Below are 4,897 nucleotides of genomic sequence, written 5' to 3'. Positions count from 1 at the left end.
AGTCTAAGATACTCCAAGTGGGTTAAGGTAGACAGTTATCTACTTCTCTGAAGAAACAAAGGCCTTCTCTATTAAGCTTCATAATGTGCTCTTTTCATCTCCTCTCATCTCACCACATGCTGAGAACAGATTTTAGAGCGGAAAAAGATAACGTTAATGCTTCCCAGAGAAAAGGAATTTATTCTTTGGGAAAAGTTTTGGCAATAAGGGATCTGACATTGCCTAGCTAATTTTCTTTGGGTCTGATTCAGTGCAACATGCATCACTTTTAACCTTGAAAATGTGGATTTAAGGCCATCCCTAACTTTAAGCCTCTCAAGTTAGTAGAAAGTATCAGTACTTTTTTAGCCTATATAAATACCATTAATTCTCAAAAACATTGAATTTCGTATTCTAGCCTCAAAAGAAACGCATGCTCTACAAGTTATAGTACTGATAGAAGGAGTAAATGGGCAAATAAACATATTTTATTTATTTATTTACTTATTTATTTTTGCCTTTTTTAGGGCTGCGCCTGTGGCATATGGAACTTCCCAGGCTAGGGGTCAAATTGGAGCTACAGCCACTGGCCTACTCCACAGCCACAGCAGCTCAAGGTCCAAGCCATGTCTGAGTTGTAACCCACTGAGTGAAGCCAGCGTTGGAACCCACATCCTCATGAATCCTAGTCAGGTTCATTAATCACTGATCCTCTAAGGGAACTCCTGAAACATATTTTAAAGGAGGACAATAAAATACCTCTGTTAATAGAAGTACACTTATATTGTCTAAAAATAAAAACCAGATAAATATGTTTACATATATGCATATGTATATATGTATATATTTACACATATACATATATATATGTATATGTGAATTTTTTAAAGGATTTGTTGAAAAACAGGTAATGTACATAGACCCAAAAAACAAAAAGCAAAAAACTAATACTATTGTCTTATAAGAATTCAGAACAAAAATAATTAAGTGGTAGAAATGTGAATCTATGATAAATTTATATTCCATAGTAAACACAAAACAATCAAAATTTTATGCTTCAAATAGTACACTTTCAAAGCGGAAAGAAAACGTATACTATGTGTCAATGGAAAGGACCGTGGAGTATAAAGTGGCAAAAGACAGTTTATTTATGGTGTTAGAATTCCATTTGAGGACTACAGAGTGCAGAGGAACCAAGAATAATGTCCCACAGGAGGAAAATTAGTAAAGGTTTTCTAGGAAAAAGGGGGGAAGTTAATGCTGATTTATATAAGTTGTTTACCAAGAATTTGGGTTGGAGAGAAAATTTATTCTGTACACAAAACTGGGTTATGGAATACATCTCATCTGTTATTAGGGAAAGATGTTTTCTTTAGTCTAAAAAGAGTCCAACTCTCAGCATTATTCTTTCCTTTTGGCAACTTAATAGCTATTCAGCCGTTTTATTTTAGACTGTTCAGCAAAAGTTCAGCATGGGCAGCAAACGTGGAAGTCCTCAGGTCATGATTCAGTCATTTCTGACATAATTCCTCTCATCTGTGCATGTTAAAATTTCTGAGAAAAATTGATAGAAATATATGGCAGAAAAGGCCACTTTATACAATATTAATCTAACTGATCAACTGTAAAAAGATTTTGAAGATTTAAAAATATATTGAGGAGTTCCCGTTGTGTCTCAGTGGGTTAAGGACCTGACATTGTCTCTGTGAGAATGTGAGTTTGATCCCTGGCCTCACTCAGTGGGTTATGGATCTGGAGTTGCTGCCTGCTGCAGCAAAGGTTGCAGATGCAGCTTGGATCTGGGTGTTGCCGTGGCTGTGGTGTGGGCTCCAGCTGTGGTTATGATTCAACCCCTAGCCCGGGAACTTCTGTATGCCATAGGTGCCGTAAAAATAAAAAAATATATATTGATTTTGAGTTCATTTGTGTGTGTGTGTATAAATACACTCATGTATGCTTATACTACCAATAGATAACACAACATGCAACAAAATAATCATTTACTGGCATAAGAAAATTATAATCAAACCTAAAATGCAGAATTTGTGAGGTTTGTATTTTCTAGACCTGCAAATTAACATGAAGAGTCTAATTAAATATTGTTGCAAAATGCAATTGATTAGAAAATTAAAGATAAATTAAATATATTTTCTTTAAAATAATCTGTTTGGTCAGCAGTCATCATATACTCCAACATAAATAATGTACTGCATAATAAAAATTGGAAATATTATAATCTCTGGGACTTGGCCTAAGTGGTAATCAGTGGCAAATTCAAACACTTAAATGTTTTATATTAAGTTGAAAAAAAAAGAACTAATTACTCAACTGAAAAAAAAAAAGAAAAACATGACAACCTCCAAAATCTATAAAAGCAGTTATGTTTTTTTACTTCACTGTTAACTGTTGTTTGATTTTGGGAAATGTTCATAACTTATCCAAGCCTGTTTCTTTTTCTGTAAGACAGGGATAAATAAGATCTATCTCAAAAATTGCTGTAAGGCTAAAGTATTATTATAGTATTGGTGTGGTAAATAATTAATGATTTTTCTCCACATCAAGAATTGTTCTAAGTACTGTACTTATTTAATTCTCATAACTATCCTCTATGATGGGACATAAGATAATTCCCTTTCTACAGATGAGGCTATCATGGCAAAGAAAATTTATATAAATTATTCAAAACTACATTTGAAAGATCCTTTTGAAAACTTTGTTCCAATCTATTGTAGACACTGCTTTTATGTTTATTTCTCCACCTCTCCACCATTGCCTATTTTTGATTTTACGTAATAGGAATCTTTAGCTCAACCTGTCTTACATCCAACTCTGCAAGATATTGTCCGTTTCTCAATCTTCTGCCTAAAACTTTAGGTAAAATCATACAGTACCAGGTGATAGGCAAACCAAATCATTAAAGAAAGAAAGACAAAATAAAATAGAAACAAACAGAAAACCTCCAAAAAATATATACAAACACATACACAGTTATACTTTAAAAGAAGATCTCTATTTGTCATCTTTTCTAACATGTATTTCATTTAGACTGATGAACATGCAGGGCCTATTATAAAGTGGAGTTGTTTATGTTTTCAGGAACTGAGATGATCTCACCAGTCTCTTCCATTGCTATGGTACTGGAAAGCTGTTTTCTGGATTTTCTTAGACCCCAGGGATACCAGACAGAGAAGAGTATAATTAACTCTTCACAGTAGAATACCTATGTTAATTAAAAGGCCCTGACAATAAAAAGATTGCCTAATAGCAAATGGCACCCAGTACTTCCTGACCATACACAGTTGATTACAGAGGCCATCGAAGGGTAGTGTATATTTAAACTTAGAACATCTGCATCAGATGAAGGAGACAAATACGTGCAATTATCTACAGTCAAAGACTAAAGTTGCCAAGTTCCTATAGAGTTAATGGCTTGCTGAAGACTGATTCTTAAGCAGAGATAAAATATAAAAACTTAAACCCGTTATCTCTTCTTGTGTGGAATTGAGTGAAGGATGGGATATTGTTCCTTAGATTAAAGAGGAAGTATTTTTCCACTGATTTGAGGCAGTGTTGAAATTAAAAAGAACACCAACTTTGAGATTATGATGGTATGAATAAGGACAGTGTGATAATAATTCTGATAATCCTTAACCGGTATTGAGGAATTCTTACATGCCAGACTGCATACTGCATCATTACACGTGTTAAATTGTTTCATTTGTGAGATTATGACAATGACAATGACACAGTGACAATGGTTTTATGAATTGGATATTATCTGCTAAGATAAAGAATCCTATGCTCAAAATTGTTTTCATTTGCCCAAATTCACTTAGATGGTAAATTTAAATTTTTTCTGACAGTGGCCTTTCTAGCAAAAAAACTAAATGCCCTCACCAGGATTTGAAGCCTGATTTCACCATTTATAACTTTTTTGCTGTTGGGAAAGTTGCACTAACTCTGAGAATTTATAATGATTATGTGAACTTTCAAAGTATTGTTTATTGTGTTGAAGTGAAAACATAATGATACAGAAATTTTAATGCCTGTAAGTGTTCAATAAATACTAATCTTTTTCATAACCTGTGCCATAATATTGTTCCATGTTGTTTTGGCCAATTAAATTTGATAACTGTAATATAGACTAAGATTGTTTATAAGACACAACGTGTGGGAAAAGAACATGGCCTCATTTCCAGGTAGACAACAAACAAAAAAAGAACAAAAAGCAATGGCCAAAAGCCATGTAATTGAAATATTTATTGCAGAGATAAACCCAAAGTTCACATGAAAAATACAAAATAGTATTTGTGTTACTTTTGAGTTTTTACAAAAAGCTTTTATATTATAAACTTTGAATTTTTATAAACATGAAGCAGCATTTAATTAATAGTGTCCTAATGGAATTTTTCAACAATAAAGGAATATTCTTTTAAACTGCTTATACCTTTCTTGTTTCAAGCATTGTGGCTTTATATGGTTTGGTAATCAGAGAACATTGATTTTATTTAAAACTGTATGACGTTAGAGGTGAAACAAACTGGAATCACCATTTGGTCCAGTTCCCATATTTTGTAAGTAGGTAGAAATGAGGAAAGTAGCTCAGGGTCATTAGGAAGAGCTGTACTAAATGCCTCCTGAGCTTCCCAAGGCCGTGCTTAGAAATACCTCACAAATACAGCTTTCCTAAGAGAAAGCTTTCTAGGAGAATAATGTATTAATTATTATTAGTTTAATATTCATTTTCATGATTAAGGCACAATAATTCATTATTTGAACACATTAATGGGCATGAGAGTGAATACTTTTGTTCACATTAACGTGGTCTACCATTGGCTTTTATCATCAGCCTGAAGAACACTAAAGTACTTCCCAGGTCTTATCATTATTCTCCAGAGGAAATGAATTTCAAGGGACA

The sequence above is a fragment of the Sus scrofa genome, chromosome 8 (assembly GCF_000003025.6).
Source record: "Sus scrofa isolate TJ Tabasco breed Duroc chromosome 8, Sscrofa11.1, whole genome shotgun sequence".
NCBI lineage: Eukaryota > Metazoa > Chordata > Mammalia > Artiodactyla > Suidae > Sus > Sus scrofa.
Note: the sequence above shows the minus strand (reverse complement) of the source record.